This window comes from Peromyscus californicus, unplaced genomic scaffold, assembly GCF_007827085.1.
Source record: "Peromyscus californicus insignis strain IS unplaced genomic scaffold, ASM782708v3 Scaffold_20__1_contigs__length_68692818, whole genome shotgun sequence".
Lineage (NCBI taxonomy): Eukaryota > Metazoa > Chordata > Mammalia > Rodentia > Cricetidae > Peromyscus > Peromyscus californicus.
In genome coordinates, this window is record NW_026294503.1 from 12041916 (window position 1) to 12067306 (window position 25391).

The 25391-nt window shown below is 40.4% G+C and overlaps 1 protein-coding gene across 20 annotated transcripts in view; it reads left to right on the forward strand.

The window, feature by feature from the left end:
- LOC128116485 (nonsense-mediated mRNA decay factor SMG5-like) overlaps positions 1-25391 on the forward strand; it is a 122577-nt gene that overhangs the window by 72339 nt on the left and 24847 nt on the right. For 7 of the 20 annotated variants that reach the window (XM_052747765.1, XM_052747759.1, XM_052747766.1 and 4 more), the window contains exons 2-3: positions 6662-6757; positions 7849-7988. The exons of 6 other annotated variants lie outside the window; for them this stretch is intronic. The gene's annotated coding sequence lies outside the window, so the exon portion shown is untranslated. Of the gene's footprint in view, positions 1-4945; positions 6562-6661; positions 6758-7848; positions 7989-25391 lie in introns of those variants that run through there. 7 more of the 20 variants (XM_052747772.1, XM_052747767.1, XM_052747768.1 and 4 more) reach the window with 3 other exon arrangements.

Sequence of the window (25391 nt, forward strand, 5' to 3'; positions counted from 1 at the left end):
AACACAGCACCCACAGCACCCTGCAACACTGCACCCTGCAATACAACACTGCACCCTGCAACACAGCAGCCTGCAATACAACACTGCACCCTGCAACACAGCACCCTGCAACACTGCACCCTACAACATTGCACCCTGCAACACAGCACCCTGCAACACTGTATCCTGCAACACTTCACCTTGCAACACTGCACCCTGCAACAACACTGCACCCTGCAACACAGGACCCTGCACCAGTGCACCCTGCAATACAGCACCCTGCAACACAACACTGCACCCTGCAACACTGTACCCTGCAATACTGCATCCTACAACAACACTGAGCCTTGCAACACAGGACCCTGCAACACTGCACCTGCAACATGGTACCCTGCAATACTGCACCCTCCAATATAACACTTCACCCTGCACCACTGCACCTGCAACATCTCACCCTGCCACCCTGAACCCTGCAACCCTGCATCCTGCTCTGTATTGCTGACTTTTCAGCAGAACCACCCACAGTGCTGAAGACCATTGAGGCCTGTCTTTGTGGGGAAAGGTTTTGAAGCTGCATAGGCATTGTGGTGAATTCCTGTGATCCCAGAACTCATGGGGCTAGAGACAGGAAGAGTGAAGCTCAAAACCAGCCTGTTCAGCATAGAAAGGTCTGCCTGAAGACCTCTGAGCCAGCAAACCTCTACCTGTGTATTACTGCCCTTTAGTGCCCGTATTAAGTCAAGTATACCTCCTCTGAAAAATTTTCCAATTTTGTCAATTTTAAAATTAGTTCTCTTAAAAGAAACTTTAAAAAATAGTGTAAGTGATCATATGTTAGTTTCTCTACACATAACTTTAAAAATGCAGGGTGTGCTTTTTGATTATCAAGTTAAAGTACTCAGAGACTACAATTCTATTTTGTTTCCTTATTCAATTGTTTTGCTTGAGGAATACCTTCAACCAGCAGTTGTAAATACTGTTCAACATTTAGAAAAAGACATTGCTTGACTCACTAGAGTTTCAAAAATACAACTTTTCTGAGAGACAATTTTCCCAGTGAATGCTGCTGGATAAGAGAAATCTGTCAGTTCTCCAAATACATCCTTATTTTTCAAGATTTTGGCTTCCTGTTGACAGCGACAAAGACGGAACATTCACAGACAGAACAGCACAGGAATTGTTGCAAAGAGAAACAACTGAAGAACGCCAACTGGACTTAATGGGTTATAAAAACCACAAATAAATAAAATTACGAGACAATTCAGTTAGACATGGTGGGAAGGGAGGGACCCAGGAGTATAGGAGAGGGAAGAGGGTTGAGTATGATAAACTACGTGTGTATATGTCTGAAATGGTCGAATAATGATAATGAAAAAAGTGTTAAGAGAGAGACGTATCAGATTTAGGCATTAATGCGTTGTAACCACTAGATGGCAGGAGTGAACAACAAAAATAAGCTGGCCTCTAGCTGCAGGAAAGAAAAAAAAACCACTGAAAAACTCCCAGTTTTTATTTTTCTCCCCACTTACTACAGGCTCACTTCCTCACCCTTCCCCTAATGCTCCCCACTGTCCTTTGGTTTACATACATAATTTTGAGACGCCCTACCTGCTTCTGCAGAATTAGATATGAAAATCGGCCATGAGAAGAGTTACTAAAAATGCACAAAGTATTTTCTCAAATTCAAGAGTTTTTTTCATAACTGCTTTGTGCTGGAGGTGGAGATCAAGCTTCAGAAGATAGCAAGGCTCAGAAAGACTTAGGCTTTCAGTCCCGGGCTCTCACATGCTGGCAGGTTGAGGCCAGCTGGGGCTGAGTGGAGGGGAGGGTGTGTGTGTGGGGGGGTATGGGGGACAGACAGAACATGCCAGAAACCCTAGGGCTCTGTCTACATTGATAAGACATATTCGATCTCTCTGATATTATCAAAGCATTGGTTTGATAAGGATCAAAGTGCTGAACGGAAGTTTTTCTTTGAAACAAAGCAAAACAAAAGAAAACCTACCCAGACAAACAAAGCAAGTGTGAAAGCCAAGCCCAGCCTGATGAAGGTGCAGAGGTGAAGACAGAGCTGCCTGCTGGCTAGTCCATGCGCAGGGGAGGCAAGGGCTTGACTGGCAGTGCACTCCAGGCCTCTGCTGGAGAGCGTGATTCAGGCTCCTGATTCTCCTGGAGTCATCATTCTCCTCAGTAAATCCTCCTTACCTGTTATTGATTTATTTATTCTGTTTCCAAAGTCTTCCCCCTTTGAAGACTGGGTTCTGGATTCTGAAGTGTAGAATTTGAATTTTGGCCCCTGATCCACCAGGCACACAAAGACTCTATGAGGAGGCCTTATGAATCCTTACTAGTTGTAAGCTAATTTAAAATACCGACTCTCTCTCTCTCTCTCTCTCTCTCTCTCTCTCTCTCTCTCTCTCTCTCTCTCTCTCAAATTATATCATTTATATATTTTATATATATGTCATATATATATATAGTATATATCTCAAAGGGAGTTTGAACAGGAGTACTCTGCATTAGTGAACAAATAACAATTCTGTTGCCAGAAGACATGGTCTATTAAGTGAAACTCTCACTGTCTGGCACATGTTACTTTCCTATGAGCAATTGTCAGAAATGCCCAAGAGGCACCCAAAGCATGTCAGGCTATGGCCATTGCTCTTGGCTGCCTGCCCACCATAGCTAGATGAAAGACTTATTGCTGAAGACACTACACACTTTGATGGCAGAACACAGAGAAGCCAGTATTGGACTGACCAGGAAACTCTCTCTACTGGTTTAACATTCACAGGTTGCAGAGCCCCATGCTGGCTGCTCGAGGACAAAAGATGACAATGGTCCCCCCCCCCCCTCCAAATGTGGACTCTGTATGTTACAGTATTAGCCTGCCAGACCATAGGTACCCACTGGTGTAATAGTGGCAAGACTGTTGATGGGGGCAACCAACCACTATCTTGAATTGATTTGAGACCAGCTCCACAGGAAGGAACTCGTGTTCAAATCCATGGCTAGGGAACTCAGGTTCTAGGGGAGAAACTATTGATGCTTTTCTAAGTGGTTTTCTTGTCATACTGCCTTCTTCTAGGTATTTATGTTTATATCCATAGATTTGTGCTTGACTCTCCTTGGTCAGAGAAGTTTCTTACTGCAGTGGGTAGTGATTAATGCAGAGACACATTACCATTCAAAGTGCTAAAAAATAATTGACCATGAGTACTGAACTGTAAAGATGGTCATTTTTTTCTTTTGGACTGTGACCATTGATAGGTTCCCCAGGTCTCAGGATAGCCCCACACCCTTGCACATATGGGCAATAATAATTAGACACGGTGAGAAAAAAATAAGTAAATAAAAATTATAAAAAGAGGGCATGAAGCTGGGAGGAAGATGTGATGTGGAGTAATGGTGGGATTTGGAAGGGGTGTGGGAAGGGGATTTGGTCATATCCATTCATGTATATGTATAACATTTTCAAAAAATAAATATACATGCATGTATATGTATGATTTTTTTTATCATTTATTATGACATTTTCAAAGAATACTTAACAACTATTTTTAAAAGTAGGCTTCACCTGGGTGGTGGTGGCACATGCCTTTAATCCTAGCACTTGGGAGGCAGAGGCAGGTGGATCTCTGTGAGTTTGAGGCCAGCCTGGGCTACAGAGCAAGGTCCAGGAAAGGCTCCAAAGCTACACAGAGAAACTGTGTCTCACAAACAAACAAACAAAAACAAAAACAAAGAAACAAACAAAGCAGGCTTCAGGAAGCTTCTGTGAGGTTAGCCATGCCACTTGGGGGATACTCTGAGCAAAGGAGTGTCCAGCTGCCATATTTTTAAAAATTTATAGGTAATAAAGGCACAGAGAAAGAGTCACCTCTTTAGCCATCTTCCTCTTTTTTACAATCTTTGTCTTTTTCACACAACGTTGCAAATGAGAGAAGGAAACACATGCTAGTGTAAAATGAACCCTGTCATAACCAAAGGGGATTTTTAAAATTCCTTTAGGTGTTGTTACCTGTTACTTGTTCTCTCCTGGTGTTGAGACAGGCAACAGAAAGGGAGGTGTTGACTCTAAAAGAAGCAGCCTTTGTGATTACAAGTTCACTGAATAAGGGCTATGTGACCTCTGACAACAGTTCAGACACCCGAGAGCCTAACATGTCATTTAAAGACATCTTTGTGCTGACAGCGCATACACAGGGAGTGTAATTGTGTAGCTGAGTTGAGAAGACGCTGCTTCCCTTGATGGGTGTGAGTCCTTAGTCAAGTGGTGGAACCCCCAGAGCTGTGGTTTTCTCATTGATAAAGCAACATTGATACTACTTTGCCCACTATTGGTGAAATTATTAAGGTCACTCCACGTAGTTAAAAGGGAGGTTTATTAGTGGCGTAACTTACAAATGAAGGGATAGGTAGGTCACAGGGTCTGGGGAAGGTGTGTCGCAGTCCAGCGGTTTTCTCTGGAGAACTCTGCTCGGTCAACCTCCACTGTCCAGGGTCCAGGAACAGAAAGAGTGGCGTATCTGGATCTCGGGTCTTCAGTGCCCTCTCTTGGCCCTGCCTTGTAGGCGTGACAGTTACCGAAATCTCAATGGGGGTTGGAACTTCCAGATCAAAGCTGGAATGGCTACCCACTACAGCCCACAGTGTTGTTCTAGGTGTGAATTAAGCTGGGAAGTGCCTTACATATCTGGACCCATTGTAGGTGTTTAATGAATGGAAGTAATTAATTGGGGACAGAGATAGAAGAATAGATTGTGGACTGTGGAGTTTATTGGGCTCCATTTCATTCTTGTTCTCCATCTGAGACAGGCTTCGGATCATGTGTGAGCTACTGAATCTCATCTGCAGGATGATGATGATACCATGCTGGCTACAGGCTTGTTGTCCTGGCACTTGTTAATAATTCTTTCCAGGTGATTAGTACTGTTGTTCAATTCTTAAACTGCTTCTTGAAATAAAAACAGGTTTGGTCTTTGGAACCGAGAAAGATGTTACAGCAGAACTATGGCTTTGAGCCAGGTGTGTTGGTGTATACCTTTAACCCCAGGCAGAAACTGATTACTCTCTGTGAGTTCAAGGCCAGCCTGGTCAACATAGAGAGTTTCAGACTAACCAGGGCTGCATGATGAGACCCTGCTTCAAAAATCAACCAACCAAAAAAATAGAAGAACAATTGCTTCAGGGAGTGTATAGACAGCGAAGGGAAATTGAAGGAAAAACAGAAGTATAATAGGTAAAAAACATTGTTGCTTAAACTTAAAGCAAGCCGGCATCATTACCAATTGTAATAACATGATATAGTGCATACTCAAGCTTGGGAGATTTAAAAAAAAAGGGGAGTGTCAGGAACTGCCATCATTTAGATGAGGTTTTTATGGATGACTAAGATGGCAGATGTGGAAACTGAGATGAACAGACCGTAACTTGCTGTGCAAGAGAAATAACAGAGGAGAGGAGGCAGTGATGGGCAGGCCACAATCTTAGGTGATGTGAATAGAGAAGACCCCAAGGAGAAGTCCTTATGAGCTAGTGCTAGAAACAAAGAAAGGGAGAGAGTGAATTACAGTCATATTTGGAGAAAACGCCATGCAGCATGAAAAGTTGCTGCAAGGGCCGTCTCTAAGAAGCCTGCTTGCTATGTTAAAGTCTTCAGGACAGTCATGGCTGGACAAGAGACAGCAAAGGGAAATTGAAGCAGATGGAGTTAGAGAGGTATCATTGTGCGGCAATGACTGATGAGGGAGCAGATTATTTGGACCTCGTGTGCTGTCTCAAAGACTATGGTCTAAACTTGAGTGAAATGTGAGATCATTAAATGATTTTGAGCAGAGAAAAGGTAAGACCTGAGTTTGTCTACTGAACATTTTCCCAGCTGTGCTTTCAGAAATACTTTAGAGGGAGTTGAAGGCAGAGAGTTGAAGTATATTGGACTCTTGAACACACGCACGCACACATGCACGCATGCATGCACACATGCACACATACATACACATGCACGCACACATGCACATACAAGTTATTTTCTTAGGAAGGTTTTGGTAGTGAGAGAGGTTTTATGAAACGGATACTATGGTATAGGTAAGTATGACTACACTGGTAATCCATGTTGGTAGCCAGTTCAAATGTGACGATATGAAAGGACAGTCAATGGAAGGGTCCTTCACTTGCCTTTTGTGGAGAATGAGAGACCCAGAAAGCTCTCCAAATGGGGAACAGTGAACCCATAGAACTCTTATCTCATTTGGGGGCTCAAATTAGAACTCAGAAAACTTGCTTGGGCTCATCTTCCTATAGTTTTTAGTGCCGTTTCCTTGTATGAATTCTCACCATTCTTTACTTTTCAATGAAATGCCTAATGACATCCTAAAAACTTGCTGTGATGAGCTCTCTCCTTCGCCAAGGAGGAAAAGTCCTGGGAATGCACATTTCTCACAACTGCTGCTGCTCAGAGTGTGAGGGAAGTGTTCCCACACTGTTTCCATTACTTCCCTCTCGGAATTCATCCAGTCTTCATGAACTACTTTTATCTCCTTTAGTGCAACCAGACTCAATTCAAAATATCTGTTTTACAAGGTAATTATGATGTTATACAGGTGTGGTTTGCATGGAAAGAACTCAGCCCATGTCTTGTTTATACCAGAAAATCAATACTGTGTTACATCTCATCTCCCAGGTTTTCATCTGCCCACTCTTGTGAGCTTATTGAGGACAAGAATTGTGTCTCATATCCTATCAATCACTTTTCTCACTGAACAGAAGATAGACCATAGTAAGTGTTCCTTCATCAAAATTTCCTGTTCACGTAAATTATGAAAGAAAGTTTGTCAAAACTCAGATGTGAAGCAGCTGTCTTATACAGCTGTTTAACTCAGTAAATCTGAGGTAGAACCGTATAGCTGATGCTGTTGTAAGTAGTCTTCAGAGAAACAATTGCCAATGCCTTGGGATGCCTTGACTGAGCTCACTTGAAACAGCCAGAAGTTAACCTTAATGTGTCCATATCTGTGCATGAGGGTACCTGGTTCAGTCACCAGCCAGTAAAGATGCCCTGTCGCCATTCTTATCTTCCGTGAGAAATTCACACCTGTGAGGGGTTTTGACGCCTTTTTCATCATGGCTAAGAATCCTCATATCTTGGATATATGTAACCCTTGTGTCTTTGTGCAGACTGGCCATGCTCAATTGGGACATATCAATTTTTGAAAGTAGATAGAAGTCCTAATGACTCCACCTTGTCTATTTTGACTCCTGCATTTTTCAGACCATTGGCATATAGTTGTATTTGAAATGAATTGTATACTTTTTGGGAAATTAATTGTACAAATGAATATGCACAAATTCACCTGTCTGCACAGCTCCCTCAATCACACAGAAGAGATCATGTCTACATTTCTTACTTCTTGCCAACAGTGATAGCATTTCTGAGAAAAAAAAGAAAAAAAGGAAATGTTGATGCTGAGACTGAAGAGGTTTTCATTATTTCAAAAGAAATAATCCCCCTTGCCTGAAGGTTATTCTACCCTAATGGAACAGACTTGTTTTTGTGTTTTCCCTATACCAATGAAATCTGTGTGCTTGTGTGTGAGCTTGGAAATGTTTCCAGGCACCAGTGTTTCCTTACTCTGACAAACAGGAGTCCCAGCTAGCACTAATTGAACAGAGTGTTCCAATTTAAATTTTTATAACCCTGTCCAAATTCTTACCTTTTTTTCCTGACCCCTGACTAAATTAGCATCTCATTAAAAAAAATACAGATTCTTTTCCTCAATAAATATCCCCTTTCAAAGCTCTTTTTACTTGCTGTCCTTTTTATGTAACATACATTTCCTTCTCTTTGTCACTGGGTAAAACCCCATCCAGTCTTCAGAGGCCCCTGCTCCTCTGCCTGCTGCTCTGCTGTCTTGCAGCACAGCTGGTTCTTCTCCCATCAACAGTGAGGATCACTTACAGAACAACGACTTTAACTGGGAAAACGCACCTCATCCAAACAATCCCATAAGGTAAGAATTCTTATTTCTGTGTGTCTCAGTGGAGGAACTCAGAAGACCAGGGAGGTAAGTGGCTTTCTCAGCTTTCACACACAGTAAGAAAAGATTCTGTTCCAAGTCACCAGAGGGTGAAGTGAAATTCCAATACTTTTGTCCAAGTGCTGTGAGGCCTGGATACTCCTGGAGTGACATCATCAAATCTAACCAGCCACTGTTTCATCATGCTGTAGTTATCACATGGGACAATAAGCTCTTTGGAACTGGAAACTCTGTGTTAGCCTTTTGCCTACACATAATCGGTTTTAAATAAATATTTGCTCAATAAATTAGATAGAAAAGCACCTCTCAGGTGTGGTGATATTTTATTTGTGCTGAATGTGGTGATATTATATTTGTGTGTTAATAAATAAAGTTTGCCTGGAGATCAGAGGTAATAGCAAGCCATTAACACAAAAGTCAGGTAGTAGTAGCACACGCCTTTAATCTGATCACTTGGCAGGCAGGGTCTTTGTGTGTTCAAGGACACACTAGGGAACAGCCAAGTGTGATGATACATGCCTTTAATCCCAGTACCAACCATAGAGACCTGGAGGTCTGTACAGACAGGCAGTGACAAGGAAATGAGGTAGCTGGGCTAAGAACCAATGAGAGGGCAGAACAGCAAGGCAATAAAAGCCTGGGAAGACAGGAAGTAGCTCTCTTGGGAAGCTATAGCAGTAGTTCTTACTATTTCCCTGATCTCTAAGGCTTTTACCCCTATATTTGGCTCTGTGTTTCTTATTTAATAAGACCGTTTAGAAATTCGTCTACACTCAGAGCCTCTGGAAACTAACAAGGTCAGTATTAAGTCTCTAACAATTCTGGCCTGTTAATAGCTTAATTCAGTACTGCCAATAGTTTGAAAGTAGATCCATATACGCAGAGATTTTTAAAACAGTTACTAAGATCCACAAAAGCTACACATTGAAAATGAAGGTGTTGTCAAGAAAAGTCATTGGTGTCCATGATTCTCCTTAATAGTAACTATTGCTGTTACTGTCAGAGACTGTAATCAAAGGCTATAGTTATCAGTTATTCCTGAGACATTCCTCATTTTACTTCACTTTTCAGGAAGTCTATAAGAAATAGCTTAAAAAAATACAGGATACTCATTTTTCCATTTGTATGTGACCTATTCTATGTGCACCTTTAATAATATTTATTATAACATTCTGAGAGAGTTAATATTGGAAGTTCTACTACTTGCTGAGTAGGTTATAAAGGTCTTTTTTTCTGACATTGTGATTTTACATTTGGTATTCAGTCTTGCAAACCATGAAACCTAATACAGTACATTTAGATGTAAAATATTTGTGAAATTTCACTTCTATCCCTTGTCTTTGGGGTTCCCATTTTCCCTATGCTGTGTAGATTTCCATTTTTATTGCTTCACAGCTGGTTTCCAGAATGAAAACCACTCCAATTTTCTACCATTGTGGACATATGAAAGTCCCTTTTTATAGCAATCACTTAGCAAGAAATGAAGCCAGAAGCTGGTACATAGATGTACCAGCCCTTTTCTTTTAGGCCACCAACCAGCTCCCAAATCATGAGATGGAGACTTACTATTAGTTATGAATGCTTGGCCCGGCTTAGGCTTGTTTCTGGATAGCTCCTTTAACTTAAATTAACCTGTTTCTCTTTATCTTCCTTTTGTCTCGGGGCTTTTTACCTTGCTTACTTTCTGTCTGTCTGTCTTACTGTCACTGCTTCTTATGTCTGTCTGTCTGGTGGCTGCCTGGATGGCGCCTGGCATCTCCCTCTTTTTCTCCCCCATTTTCTTCTTTCTCCTCCTCTCTCTTCTCTTCTTCTTGAGCCTAGATTTCTCCTCCTATTAATTCTCTCTGTTTTTCAGCCTTACCTATCCCTCTCCTGCCTAGCCATTGGCTGTTTAGCTTTTTATTAGACCAATTAGGTGCCTTAGGCAGGTAAGGTGAAACAAATGCAACACATCTTTACATAATTAAGCACACATCCTTACAATGTTACACAAATGCAGCATAAACAAATGTAACACATCTTTGCTCAGTTAAAATAATATTCTACAACATTTCCTCTTTTTTGTATAAAAGAAAGGTTTTAACTTTAACATAGTAAGACTATATACAATAAGACCAGTTATCAAGTAAGACTATATACAATAAGACCAGTTATCAAGTAAGCTTCCAATGTCCAGTCCATTTACATTTGGCAAATTCAAAGAAAAAACTCAATTATTTATCCTGTCTTGGTGAGTCCAAAGTTTTGTACCTAATTTATGTTCTATCATAACTAAAGAAAACTATTACTATGACTATCTAGTCTTCAACACCATCAAAGACCCCAGAAGGATGTATTTCCTGAGTAAACAGAAAGAGTGGAACAAGCTATTTCCAAATCTTTAGAAATGATAGAGATATCTGGCTGACTGAATAGTTACCCAAGGTTCCTTGGCAATGTTGGGGCATCCAGTCTTTGAACTATAGGCCTAAAATATCTGGGAGACTCTTCTATGAAGCAGGAATTTTGAAGGACTGTCCAACTTAGTCTTGGCAAAGTCTAGCTGTCACTTTCCTGTGTATCCTGCAGAATGTCTGGCAGACTTTTCTACAAAGGACGAATTTTGAAGGACTGTCCACCTTGTTTTGGCAAAGTTCAGCATTCTATTTCTTCTGTATCTTGCATGTCCAGTTTGGATGATATACTGTCAGTAGTGGAGGCAAGGACAGTTTCTTACCCAAATGGTTAGCTTTGTTGTATTGAAAGCAAAATCCATATGAAGATTCTTCAATGCCCACCATCCTTTTATGAATTAAATTTGTGATGCCAGGAGCAGATGTGTCTCACTGTCATGAAAAGCCTCAGGTTGTTAAACATCTTGAATGCCATATTCTGTAGGTCTTTGAAGCATTTGAAAATCACCTGTCTATCTAAAAAAAAATCCATTTAATCTTAAAAACATATCTAATAAGGCTACAAGTTTGATTATTATAGATGACAACTACTAACCTGCATTTCTTAATCATACATTTTTAAATAAACTGCATAAGCACAATACCTTAAACAAGAATAGAAACATATACAGTATAACATTAAATTTGTATCAATATACCAAAATCCATACCAATGTAAAGTATTTTAAGTTAATAGTTGTCCTTTTTACCCTATATTCCTGTATCCCCACTAAATGATGACAACTATCCATAACCCACAGAATGACCAAAAACCACCTACCCCACCTCTTGGGAATGTGGGCAAAGACATTGTTTTAGGAGACCTGAGAAAATTGAGATAATGATTAAGTCCTGGGAAGATCAGCTATAACAATTTGTTGTTCAGTCTCTGTGCAATGGGAAAATGCAAGGCTTATCTACAATTCTGGCTAGAATAGTCTGAGGCTGTATCATCTCAGCCAGCATCCTTGAAGCTGTTCTGGATGTAGAACTCTGAGGAAACTGTAACAGAGGCACTCTGAGAGGCCACCTGTTTTCATTGGTGTCTGGCTCCTTGCTCTGAAAACACACAAACTTTCAAAGGTAACATACATATCTGCATTAACACAGTCAGAGACTATATACTGTACATAGCCATGCAAATATATTTTTTTTGTTTTATGTTTGAGCAGGTAAAATGTATGTCACCTGTCTTGTCTTATAGTTTTTCTAGGTTTATTTCATTATATCTGTGGCCAAGATTTTCAGGGGGTCTTCCACTATCAAACCTGATCTTTATCAACCTTGAACAAATCTACAGCCTTTCATTTCCTATGAAAACAAAAGCATAACCTCTTCCCCAAAGCAATACATTTTTTACTTCCATTTTAAAATTAAGGCATTCCTAAAGTATCTAGGCTGGTTTAATTCAGCAGTTCCTTTTTCAATCCAGTGTTTCTTAGCAGCTGATGTTCGGTCTTCAGCATTCAAAAAAATTCCAAGACAACTCAACCATGTACAGGATCCAGACTCGCTGTGTATTTCCCATCTCTATGTGGCTTATTCATTTTTTATTATTTATAAACTATTCACTTTTTTTCTATGACTGTCTATACCCATTTTCTTTTCTTTCTTAAGCCTGCATATATTTTTAAAAGCACTATAACCTGTTTAGAGGTTTTTTTTGTTTTTTTGTTTTTTTTTTTTCTGTCTGAACCTGTTTTACTGTGTATCTCTAGCCTTTTCTGTCTGCATGAGGAAAACCTTAAACTGCTATGTCACTACTGGGTCCTCCACCTTTGGAGGCTGGCTCTACCCCTTTTTCAGGTCTGTGAGAGCTGAGCCTTAGGCTAGCAGCACCTGGTTCAGAGGTGCCTTTGACCAGAACTTCATTCAGTCACTCCAGCTCTGTGATGCCCATGCTGCAGTAGGCTTTTTTACTTAGCTACTAGCTGCTCAAGTACTTGCTGTATGGCAGAGCCTCTTGAAGGAGCTGTATCTCTCTTTTTTTTTTTTTCCTTTTTCAGGCCCCATGTGGAAATTTGGGCCCCATATTGGAACACCAAATGTACCAGGCTTTTTCTTGTAGGCCACCATCCAGCTCCCAAATCATGACACAGAGGCTTATTATTAGTTATGAGTGTTTGACAGGCAAGGTGAAACAAGCACAACAGATCTTTCCGTAATTAAATACACATCCTTACATTGTCAGACAAATGCAGCATAAACAAATGCAGTACACCCAGGGTCCAAGGGGGCTTTGCTAGGCTCGGCGTGGTATATCAGGGAAAAAAAAAATCTATGTCCACTATGTTCTTATGACTGTTAACTTCATTCCTCTAAGACAAAATTACATCAGTTCAGCTATAGCTCCACCAGGCACTCAAGGCAGGAATAACTCTAGACATACCAAGCTCTGTATCCACCTACTTTATTTCTCTGGGATGAAATCCTGTCTCCATAACTGCAATTCCATCCAGCTCCCTAGCTCACAGTCCTGCTAACAACTAACTCCTATGCTTTCAGCCTCATCTTTGTCCTCTGTATCCTCTTTCTTCATCTCTGCTACTCTCTACTCCTGGTACTCAGAAAACTGTACTCGAGATCTGCTTACCCTCTATGGAACCTCTGTTGTCCTCTCTTCTCTGGCCATGCTGTTCTGTCTTTGTCTACAGAAAATACCCACCTTTTCTTTCCCTGGGCACCTTATTCCCTGCCTCCTCAGGAATGTTGTTTTATCTCTCACATTGATATGTAAAAACCTCTTTTGTTTTTAGTCAAAATGCTTTGGAGAACCACTAGGCCTCCACAAGGTGAGGGGATGGTCTGAGCTTCATTAGCACAGGAAGCAAAGCTATGTGTCTCCCACCACCTTGTCTCCTAAGCTCAGCAGGGCAGTTAGTAACTTAGTAGGTACAGCAGGTCTGGGGAGCTGAATTGTTTACCAATTGGTCTGGTCATGCAAGGATTTCATAGCAGAAGACAGCTAGAATATTAAAGGCTGGGTAACACCAAATATTCATAATAAATGGCTTTGCCTTTTGACAGACCCTTGGCTGGTCAAAGTTCAGCTTTAATACACAGCTGAATCTCTATGATATATTCTTGTGGCCTGCAAGACTTTACACAGTTAAAGTACTATTCCACAGCATAAACAAATGTAACATATCTTTGCCCAGTTAAAATAATATTCCATAACACATAGACACATAGGGTGATGAGCTGAGAAGGAACCCTTTACTTATAGTGAGATTCAGTGTAGACCCCCTTAAAATAAAATAGCATTAGTGACCACTATGATATTTTACTAATGAAGACAGTTTCTATCAGACATTTCTTTTTTTTTTATTATTAAGAAAAAATTTTTTTATTCATTTTACATACTAATCACAGATTCCCCTCTTCCCTCCTCCTGCCCCTCCAGCCTCCTCTCCCCCAACCCACCCCCATTCTCTCCTACAAGATGGTAAGGGCTCCCATGGGGAGTCAGCAGAGCCTGCTGCATTTAGCAGAGGCAGGTCCAAGCCCCTCCCCCTGCCTCAAGGCTGTGCAAGGTGTCTCACTCTTGAATATTATTATGGTCCAGCCTTAATAATATTCTTCCCAGGGTCCCAGAAGAGAAACTATGAATGGCGAGGATTATTTTTGGGAATTGAATCTAAGTACACCAAGCTTTTTGTCCATCTAATTTATTCTTCTGGGATAAAATCCTATCTACACAGTTTCAGTTCTGTTCTCGGGCCTTGATCCTTTCTTGCATGATTTCTCTCTTCCTTTTTTCTGCTGTCCCCTCTAAGTTCTATCTTAATTCTCTCATCTTAATTCTGCCTCATTTAGGTTCTTCTCATCTCGTTCTTACTCATCTAGTACTTCCCCATCTGGCTCTTCTTCATCTTCCACCTTGTCCTCAAATTCTCTAGTCAAAATCCTCCTCTAAGTCTCCTTATACCTCTCAGTTCTCCCTAAGACTCTGAGGGATCCAGTTATAAACCCAAGCAATAGCAATCCTCCCCCTCCAGCCAGGTCACCAGGCTTGAATTCCTACAGGGTCATAAAGGCAGACAAGAATTTTCCTCAGGCAGTGACCTTCAGGCTTTCTTTTACAACCCAAAAAGGGAGTGGTAGAGAAAGAGGTCAACTGAGAGCTAAAATTGGTTAATATATCAGAAAAAAGGAATTTATGTGCTCAAACTACATTCCTAAAAGTGGTTAGGTAAAAATGTTATGAGTCTATAATGTTAGTAAGGCTGTATAAGAAAAGAGGGTCTCAGCTTAAATTGCACAATAAATAAAGCTATCTGCCTGACCTAGGAGTCAGGTATTGTTTCCATAAGGGTGTTACCTTAGTTCAGGAGATAGTTTGGCCTTGGATGCTTGATAGGTATTTTAGATAAGTACATTGTTAGGAGTTCTTGGAAGCACACAAAGCATGCAAGAAAATCATTGTAGGTACCAGCTAATATATATAAAGCTAAAATATCACCATGGCTTGACCTTTCCAAGTAGTAGTTTTTGCCATAATAGCTGAATTCCATTACATTTTCCTGCAGTCTGCAGCATCCCGCCATAGGCAGTGGGCTCCAAAAAGCCTGCTCATGCACCAGGGATGGATCCTGATCTTACTGCCAGGAGGACCCTTAAGCATATCAAACTACACAACTGTCTCGCTTATGCGGAGGGCCTAGTCCAGTCCTTTGGAGGCTCCACAGGTGTTGGTCTGAATTTCATGAGTTCCCACTAGTTTGGTTTGGTTGTCTCTGTAGGTTTCCCCATCATGATCTTGATGCCTCTTGCTCATAGAATCCCTCTTCTCTCTAAGAATGTTAACTTACAGCAGACTTTGGTGCTAAACATAGACACTATTGCCTGGACATATGAAGTGAATAGAGGCAAGTGGATCTAAGAATACTGACCACAGTGCGGTGAATACTCTCTTGAGTAGCTGTGCACTGAGTCCAAACAAGGCTCTGCCAACTTATACAAGATCATGTCTGCTGCTTTAATTTCCTCATCATAGGCATTTCTGATGTACATGCTTAGCATCTTATTTGCCTCTACAACTCAAAATTATGGACTTTTTTTTAAAGCTTTCAAATATTATTTACTTTTGTATTATAATTACAACATTTTCCTCTTTCCTTTCCTCCCCACAAACCCTTACATACACCCCTACTTGCTCTCTTTCATGACCTCTTTTTTCACTAATTGTTGAAATTACATACATACATGTATGTGTATATACATATATATACATATATTCCTAAGCAAAACCTGCTTAGTCTGTATAATGTTACCTGTGTGTGTGTTTTCAGAGCTGATCACTTGGTATTAGATAGCCAATTGGTGTGCTTTTCCCTGGGAAAGACAATTTCTCACTCTCAGAATTCCTCAGTTGCCTGTCCTTCTTTGTGTAGGGTTTAGGTCTTATGGTTTTTACCCTGTCCACTTCAACTGCTTTTTAATAGTATTGTCTGATGCAAATTCACATGATCCAACATGGATCTGTCCTTAAACAGAAATGGTTGTTTCAAAAGACTTTCTTCTCTCTCTCTCTCTCTCTCTTTCTTTCCTTCCTTTTTGAGGCAGAATCTCTGTTATGCAGCCCTGGCTATCCTAGAACTGCTCATGCAGACCATGCTATCCTTGAACTCACAGAGATCCCCCTGCCTCTGCCTCCCAAGTGCTGGGATTAAAGGCATGTCCCACTATGTCTGATCTCAAAAGAATGTTTTAGTAAAGACTTGTCCAGATAGCTGAGGATTTTGTTAAGACTGGAAAAAATTAGAACATTTTCTATTAGTTTTAAAAGTGAGCTCATAAATAATAGCTTTTTATTTTATTTTACATCTAATTGTTGTGTAAAAGTGTGCCAAGGGAAAAATGCTACCTGTCTGAAACTAGAACTTAGAATTGTTCTTTGTGTCTAGTAACCTACAACAAATACTTACTAGAAAAGTAAAAAAAAGTCAAATCAGCCACCATCTTAAAATTGGTTGACAAAATGACTATCTTTTTCTTCAATCTGTTTTGAGTCTTAGCATCACAGTTCTCAATATTTAGTTACCTTGGTAGCATCTCCACTACTTGTATAACTATTTCTTCATTTCACTTTTAGCCCATGCTTAAAAAGCGACATCTGAACAGTACCTACTGTAGGATGACAGGAAAAGTAAGAAGTGAAATATTTTGGACCATTGTAAAAATTTATTTATCCATTCATCCAAAAACTTTGGTAACAGTGTGTGTGTGTGTGTGTGTGTGTGTGTGTGTGTGTGTGTGTGTGTGTGTGATTGTGTGATGCCACAGTAGGGCATTGTCTTAGTCACTGTTCTATTGTGGTGAAGAGACACCATAACCAAAGCAACTCTTATAAAGAAAACATTTAACTGGGGCTGGCTTCCAATTTCAGAGGTTTAGTCCATTATCATCATGGAGAAAGCATAGCAGGCATGGTGCTGGAGAAGTAATAGAGGTCTACATCCTGATCCCCAGTTGGTGGGAAGAGAGAGAGAGCTACTGGAAACCTCAAAGGCTACCTCCAGAGATACACTTCTTCTAATAAGGTCACACCTACTCCAACAAGGCCACGGCTGCCTAATCTGTACAGTATTTTCAAGTTGTTCCACTCACTGGTGACTAAACATTCAAATATTTGAGGCCATGGGACCACTCTTATTCAAGCTCCATTTATCTTAAGGAGGGTGCCAGAGATGGATCCACAGTTTTCTTCCATTTTGGCTTGGACAGGGATTCCCCATAATTTAGTTCAGCATATATGCATGAACACCATGAGAAGGCTGCAAATGTCTATTTTGTGAGTAGAGAGAGGTTTGTTTTGGCTGGAGTCACAGAGGACATGATTCTTGAGCCAGTACTTCAATGCGGAGCAGGTAGGAAGAGTCTGGAGAAAAGGGAAACGAGGAGGAGCAGACGTGTTGGGGCATTTACAGACTGACTGAGCCAGTTTGCTTCTGTACCTGGAAGGATACATTGGTTAAAACTCAGGCGAGATGGCTCAGAGGTTAAGAGCACTGGCTGCTCTTCCAAAGGTCCTGAGTTCAATTCCCAGCAACCACATAGATGGTGGCTCACGACTACCTGTAATGCGATCTGGTGCCCTCTTCTGGCCTGCAGGCCTACATGCAGGCAGAACACTGGGTACATAACAAATAGAGACGTGCCTCATTCAAAGAGCGAGGAGCTATATGCCCTGAAGAAAGAAGACCCTGGCAGAAAAACTGGAACGGAAGCAGACATTCTTAAGAAAGTAAACCCAAACAGAGATATAGGTGCCTTGATTCACTCACATTTATGCCTTGAACTTTTTAAACATTTACCAGATATCTACCAAGGACTGAGAGATGACTAAGTGGAATTTCACTTCTAAGGGGCTCATGGCCTAAGAGGGGAGACAGGAAAACAACTCAGTGATTATTACACTTATTAAAAGGGCGGTATATAAACCCCTCCCCTCAGGGCTCAGGGAACCCCGTGGAAGAGCAGGGAGAAAGAGACAGAGGGGAAGGAGGACACCAGGAGAACAAGCACAGCTCCTGGGAACTCACAGCAACTGCAGCAGCGTGCACAGGGCCTGCACCAGGCTTTACCGGTCCTCTGTGTATATATTATGGGTTCTAGTTTAATGTTTGTTATGGGATTCCTAAGTGTGTTAACAAGTGGGGCTCTGATTCTTGTGCCTTCTTTTGGGTTCTTCAGTTTGTCTTGTCCAACTCCAATATGATAGTTTTCGTTCTGTCTTATAGTTTATTATTATCCCGTAGAAGTCTGTTTTCTAATGAGAGACAGAACGGGAGTGGATCTGGATGGGAGGATGGAAAGGGGAGGTGGGAAGGAACTGGGAGGAGAATAGAGAAGGACAACCTTAATTAGGAAATTAAGAAAATACTTGAGAAAATAATCTATTTTTTAAAAGATATGGAATAAAAAAAAGAAAAGAATATTTTCTACCTCATGGGAGAAATATTTTCCGTGGCTGTTCCCATTGTTTTCTGTAGTGTTGTGCTTAATAGCATTTAGTGTAAACTATCTGGAGTTGGGTAGAGTCCCTGCTGTACCCTCTCTGCAAAGCTGTTGGCTTTCAGAGGATGCAAAACCTGTTCTTTTTAGATTCCATTTGCTGCCTCAGGCTCATCTGCTGCTGTTTAGCTAAGGATGAAAGAACCCAGACAGAGAAGGCCAGCTGAGTGAAAGGGAGAGCAGACGCCCCGCAGACACACCTAATTGGCTAACTTCCAAAACATCCTCAGGCTTCCTTGAGCTTTGATGAAGCGTTAAAATCGTGTTTTCAGGGACTGAATGTCTTTTCAGAAGGGTGATAGATCCTCTTGCCAGGATAAAAAAGAGTAGAATGAGTCCCATAGCCTACACCTGTCATCATTTCACTTTATTTAGACAGCAACAGGCTGATGAAGAGGGCTCCTGCCTCCTAAAAAGAAGGAACAAAAAAATGCTAGTTATCACACACGGGTCTCCAGGTTGTGTCAGCAACACTGTGGGCACTTGCCAAGGAAAATGATTTAGCAGGTGGGAAGTAGTTTATAAGTGGATTTTCCACCCCTCCCTGTGGAAAGTAAATGGTGACTCAGACACTAACAGTATCTCAGGGTGTAAAAGAGATTCTCTGGGGTTTTCTTTTGAGTTGACTCATTGACAGGAGGTAAGCTCAGTTTTGCATTGACTAGGTTTATGAAATGCTGAGGTGCGTCAAAGAGGGACAGATGAGTGCCAAGCACGCAGCAGGCTCTCCGTTAGCCCTATGGAAAGTCGTGCTTCTGTTCTTCATTCCTTTAAATTCTTCTGTTGTCATCTCCACACTTGGTGATACCCAAAGACACATATTATCATTTCCCTCGCAATTCCAGGACATTGTATACATTATAATTAGTGGGCAAGATCTATTTTATTAACTAAATACATTTGCCTCCACTTTCTATTTACTATTTATCAAAGTATTAAATAAAATCAACAGATGGGTTTGGAACATTGGACGACAACTCAAGTGATACATCCTGCTGCTGTCCTCCTTCCTAAATGTTGCTCTTGTTCTTTTTAGGCAGAGTCTCACCATGTAGCTTAGGCTGGTCTGGACATCACTGTATAGCCCACAGGGGCCTTGCTTTATGGTAATCTTCCTGTTTCAGCTTTCCTAATGCTGTGATTACAAGAGTGAGCCACCTTGTTTTCCTCTTTAAAAGAAGACTAATGCTCTCAAATTCGGATGCCTTTTACTAATTGTTAGTACTCCACTTGTAGCTTCAAAGCCTTAGACATATCTTTTTAGGCCACACTTCTTTTATGCCTGATTTTTAGAGGGAAAAGGTTGCAAGATCATACAAGAAAGGCTCTAAAATCATAAGACTTAAAACGTGGCCATCAGAAGTTGTTTTCCTCTCTTCTATGTGTTTAAGATGGCCATGTAATTGTATACACACGTTAGGTAACTGTTCTGAGGCATGAGACATCTTCTGACTTCCTAATTATAGTTGAAAATACTGTTAGCATTCCACTTTCAAAATAAGAAAAAACAGCCACAAAAACATTTAATGCTATCTTCTTTATAAATGATATTCTTCCTTGCCTTGCATGGAACTGTTATAGCCAGAATGACTAATAATCCCTCCCTATATAGACTATACATCAAGCATATGGGCTTTCCATTTTATTTTGTAATTCATGTTTGCCTTAAATTTTAGTTGAAGAAGAATTATCCAAGGAGCTTATCAAAGTGGGGAGACTAATATTCTGCCAACAGAGATTCTAACTTAATGGGTTTGGGGAGAAGTTACAGAGTTTTTTAGTTTGGAAAACCTTCTTGTGGCTTCTGAGGTACCATTGAGATGCACTCCCATTGAGATGGACTCTACCTGGGTTTTTGAGCTTTTTGTTAATGCAAATGCCACTCAGAACTGTCCGCTCTTGTGTGCTCTAACGCCTCTCATAACAGTCATTCACATCTTTCCAAATACAGCCTCATCAAATTTTGCTATTGCTAAAATATACGGTGATTAATTTTGTAGTTTTCTTATTATAATGTAGCTCTTTGTGAATTTAGGAAAGCTTTGAGTTCAATGCCAACCTGATCTACAGAGCGAGTTCTAGGATAGCCAGACAGAGAAATCCTGTCTTGAAAAACCAGCCAACTACCAACCAACCAACCAATCAAACCAAACAAACAAGCAAGCAGTGCTCCCCCACAAAACTTACTGATTTAAATATATTTAGGAATACATGTAAATATATTTAGGAATACATGGATAGTAGTTGCTATATCATACAGCACAGGTCCAGACAGTACATTCAGATTTCACCTGTAGCCATAGAATTTATCTATATCAAGGCAAGACAAATTTCAAAGTCATTTACAAAAGTTCAGTTTTTAAAAATGTGATTGCTGGAATGGTGGTTGTTTCAGGCTGTGTGTGGTGGTGGAAAGAACACTAAGTGTGAATCAGGCTTTGCCACCAATTATCAGAATTCTCTTCAGAGAAGACACTTTCCCTATTGAAACACATGGGTGTCTAAGGTTTCCATCTGTGACTTTTCCATATGAACAAATGTCTGTTCATCCCAGCTAGGACACTGATGGTCGATGAGAAACAATTCTACCCACATCCAGCTTGGTGAAGCAGTGGGTTTCTTGCATTCCTTACAGACAGACATAGGTGTCCCAAGGGCAGCCACATCACCTAAACTCTTCTCAGCATGGGTAACTCATGAAAGTTGCATCCCCAGAACTCACTGCACAATTTGCAGGTAGTTGCACTAGAGAGGGTCTCTTGTCCCCAGAAATTGTTTATTGTTCTTATAACATGTGGTGGGGGCAAAAGCCTGGAAATCTTGCAATTTTCTGAGCTTCCTGAATTTTGTAAGTTTTTTTTTTCAATTTTTACTTATTTATTCAAATTCCTGGACTTTATGAGCTCTTCTTCTTATTACAGGAAGGGATGTTCCAATTTAGAGTAAATAGCCACAACTGCCCCCCAAGTCCAGTATAAGACCATTGCTAGTTACTTGAGTGAAGAAGACAGAGAAATCAGGAATACACTTTCCTAACACTATGTTTTTAACTACAGGGTTGTCTTTACATGGACCTCCTTCACTTAACAATTTTCTAACGTTATGTTTGTGCGATTACATTGCGCCTACAAATCTCTTATATTGCTTCTTGCATACTCTCCTGTTATATAATTACAATGTTCTGCTTTTAACTCAGTGAGAGCATATCTGTGTGTGCTAAATAGTGTCTCCTCCCTCCATTTCCTGTGTTGATGTCCTGACCTCTGTTTCCAAAGAATGTGACTACATTTGAGACAGAATCTTGAACAATGTTGAGGAAAACTATAGGAGGCTTAATCCAGAGTCACAGGTCTTGTGTATAAAAGAGATTCGGACACTGACTCCCTGAATGAAGACTATGTGTAGATGCAGGGGGAACATGGCCCAGAGGGAGCCGAGAAGAGAGAAGGAACTGACACTTCTAGTCTCAGATGCCCAGCCACTAGGAGTGAGGAGAGATACATTTCTGTTGCTTAAGCCTCTTTAAGTCTCAGCCTTTAATTATTGTTGCCTTTCATTATTACACAGAACACCAAACTTCCTATCTTCCACCAGAATTGCCTAGAATGGTGACCTTATTTTGATTGTTTTTATTCAAGGGAACAGTTTGTGCATCCCTCAGGTAGGGGAAAAACCCCTTCAAACATTTGAATGGACTTTGGTCAAGACTTTTATCTTGTATATCCTGTTTGTGTTTCTTATGTCTAATTTGCTTATTTCTTATATCCTGTTTCTGATCAATCACCACCCACAACTTTGTCACTGAGATTCTAGTTGTAGACTCTGTCTTTCCATTTCTTCTGCTTATCATAATTATAATTGTTTATTTTTATTTGTTATTTTTATTATATTTATTTATTTTTTGTATTTTTATTTTTATTGACCCTGCACTTCACTTGGATGTTCACACAGCCCTTGTAAGATAGTGCTGTGATTCTTCTTTCTGGACTGCCTGGGTGGGTAACCGTTGGAGCATAAGAAGTACCTGTTTGTATGATGTAACATAATAGTGAGTTGAACTGAACACTTTTGTGTGGACATCACTTTCAGACTTGATTTACATTGCAATAGTTTGGCTTCATAAATATACTTTTCTTTAGTAAGTCTTTCAAAAAAATAAGCTATGTTATAGTTTATCAAATTCAAAGAAGCCCTCAATCAGTTTGAGAAATCAGAAATTATTATCACTTTCAGTGATGCTGAGTTGAGTCTATTAAAGCCGGATTTTATTTTACTTACAAATGGCTAGTTTGCATTGATCACATGAAGGTTTCTGAGACAAATGTTTTAAAAGATTAAATAGAAGAAATAGTAAGGGAGGGAAGCAGTAGCAATCTTTTCATTTTATAATTCATTTTTTATTTGACTTATATGCATTTCAGAGAAGAATAGTTCAAAGTGCCAATGCAGGCAGGCCAGAGTGGTGATGATCTCTCAGTTCAGAGCTTTAGTAAATTGAAAGGCAGGGGACAGATGAAAGGGAAACCTGGAAACAATAAAAAGAAGAGTTAGATTTTATCTTCCCGTTCACTTCACATGCCAGATATAATTTTTAAAGGACAGAAGGACATAGAAACCATCTGTCTGAAATTCTGTTGATTCAGTAAATAACTTCAGAAAGCCCGGGGGTGAATCTGTGCCTAACTGGGCCCACTACCTCACCAGAAGTGGGTGTGTGAGAAGGGAAGTGGCTTAGTGGGATTTGCTGCCCATTTCTACTTTCAGCATCCCACTGTGCTATACAAACCAAAAAGCCTTATAAAGACTTCTACTTCAGTGATCTTATTTAACAGATGAACGTAATGGGACCTCGAGGAGCTAGGATCTTTGACAAAAGCAGATGTTTGTTAATTCACTTGAGTGTCATTTTACCACATAAACAGCGATAATAATTAACATTGAGCTACTGCTATGTGAAAAGCAAGTAACTGTGGTTTGCAAATATCTAGGTCCATTACTGCTGAGATCATAGGAATTACTAGATATTTAAAAATAATAACAAAATTGATGAGTTTAGTCAAAAAGAGTAAACAGTAACAAGAAAAAGTAAGGAATAATAATAGGACAAATGTTACATTCAGCACAAGAATCCAACTGTACCGTTGGCAAAGATAAGATTGCATATCTGGATGGATAGTGTGGAGCCATTAAGTCAGGGTTCAAATTTGAGTGAATCTCTGACTAGTTAGATATATTTGACAAAACTTATTAGCCTCCCTTCTTTTAGCAGGCTTGTCTTAAAATGGGAAAAATAATTCACTCACAGCCCTGTATCTACCCACGTGAAACATGTCTAAGCAAGACAGTGGGTAGATGCACTGTAGGATGTGTCCTATGATTTCCTTGAATCCATGAGCTTCTGTAATCAGTTCCCTCTTAACTGTGACACACACTAAGGGGTTAACCTTCAAAGTGTAGATTAGAGAACTAGTGATAAGATGCCAGGCCTGTGAGTAGCTTGCCTAGCACAGTGACTTCTATCTTCCTAGACGGCTGTCTCTCTTGCTGGTTTTGGTGACAATATCAGCTACAGGTGACAGGTTCACATGGTAAGGAACTCAGGCCCTCACCCCAACAGTTGTCAAGGAAATGTGTTAACAGACAGCTCAGTGAGTTTTGGAATCAATCCTTTTCCAGCTAAGCCTTGATTATAGCCGTGGGAGATGACTCGCACCTCAGCTAGCTCAGATTCCTGGCCCACAGACTTGTGAGATAATATATGCAATTTAGAGCCCCGGAATTTGGGGACAATGCTATGCAGTAACAGATAAGTGACCCAGACAGTGCCCAATACAAAGTGGTGAGTTGGATGGTAAAGATAAGTGATAGTAGAGTAAGAATTTAAGGAGAGGCACTGAGAAGGTAGATTGACAGAGGGTGCTTCCAGATAAGTAGGCATTGAAGAAATAAATGATTGCTATAATACAAGCAATACCTATGACCTAGAGTGAACAGCGATTTGAAACTAGAAGCATGAGCCCAGAGACTTCAGTATGGAGGTGTGGGAAAACAGAAGAGTCTTCTAGGCTGCTGAGAGTGAGTAGCCTCTGAACAGAGAAAACCAGAAATCACGGCTTCTGAAAAAAAGATGGTCATTTAAACTTTATTTGTTATTAAGTTATATTACTTAATATTACAATAGTATGTGTGTGTGTCTGTATTTGTGTGTAAAACACACCTAAGTAGACGTTAGAGAACAGCTTGCAGGAGTCAGTTCTCACCTTCTACTCTATGAGTCTCAGGGATCCAATTCAGGTCATGGGACTTGGTGTTGAGTGCCTTTATCTTCTGAACCATCTCACGAGCCCAAGTGTGGCTCTTAGAGGCTGCATTAAGACAGCTGTTGTCTTCTGTATTTTCAAGTCAGTGTGTATACACTTGTGTGTATCAGCAACCTGGGGGGGCTTGTTAACACTGGATTGTTGGCCCCTGCTTGTGATTTCTGACTCAGTAGTTCTTGAATTGGGGCCAGGAACTCAAAGTTCGATCAGGTTTTGAGGTTGCCTATGCAGGTGATAATGCTGCTTTGAGTTCCAATATCATCCAATTTTATCTGACTTTGGTCCACAGAATATTCTGGACATTTTGTCCATTTTCCCATTTTTTTTTAAATGTATTCAACAAATTATTGATTTCTTAGTTACAGACATTCTGCTAGGCATTAGGGTTAAAAATATTCAATGTCTACTACTGTGCTTATGCTTAAACATTTCTTGGTGTAGTATGGTAAGTCCAACAGCAGAGCTATGTGCCAGGTAGAGGGAGAGTATGGGGATGGAAGAGGTGTCAGAGGAAGTTTCATTGGGGAGCTTTTGAAAAGCAGGGTGATATTTTAACTTTGAGTTTTGCTCCTTATATTTTGGATTTTTGAGACAGAACTTCTATAGTC